This window comes from Rhincodon typus, unplaced genomic scaffold, assembly GCF_021869965.1.
Source record: "Rhincodon typus isolate 14 unplaced genomic scaffold, sRhiTyp1.1 hic_rhity00000069, whole genome shotgun sequence".
NCBI lineage: Eukaryota > Metazoa > Chordata > Chondrichthyes > Orectolobiformes > Rhincodontidae > Rhincodon > Rhincodon typus.
Window position 1 is genome coordinate 89,152 of NW_025965707.1, and position 501 is coordinate 89,652.

Sequence of the window (501 nt, forward strand, 5' to 3'; positions counted from 1 at the left end):
GGGGGGGGGGGGGGGGGGGGGGGGGGTGGTGTGTTCAGACTCGGTTCCCTCCGACGTTTCTCGAAGTCCCCTCTGCCGAGAAATGGACTTTACCCTCAACTGCCCTTCGCCTTTCCAAATCTTGGAAGCTGCCTCAAACTTCCCCACCCCCCCCGAGGCGAGCCGCTGCGAGCAGCCTGACTCATTGTTTTCATTTGTTTTTTTTTGAGGGGGGAGCGGTGGTGGTGTGTGTTTATCGCCCTCCTGCTGTCTGCCCTTTGGAATCGGTCACGTCCTTACAGTCTGATTCCTTGCACTCTCTCCACGGCAAACCCTCACTCTCTCTCTCTCTCTCTCTCTCTCTGGTGATAAACTGCTCTCGCGAGGATATCGCTAGTGGCCCCCTCCCAGGAGTTATTCTCCCCACCTCTCTCCCGGGAGCGCTGGAACCCATCCCGAAGTGCAGACCAAAGGGGGCAACGCTGGTGGAAGAGGAGGGAGGCGGTGGGGGGGGGGGGGGGG

General features: G+C 60.5%; 1 protein-coding gene across 1 annotated transcript in view; it reads right to left on the reverse strand.

The window, feature by feature from the left end:
- g6pd (glucose-6-phosphate dehydrogenase) overlaps nucleotides 1-501 on the reverse strand; it is a gene marked incomplete at its 3' end in the record, with an annotated part of 8,957 nt that overhangs the window by 5,799 nt on the left and 2,657 nt on the right. The gene's annotated exons all lie outside the window — the stretch shown is intronic.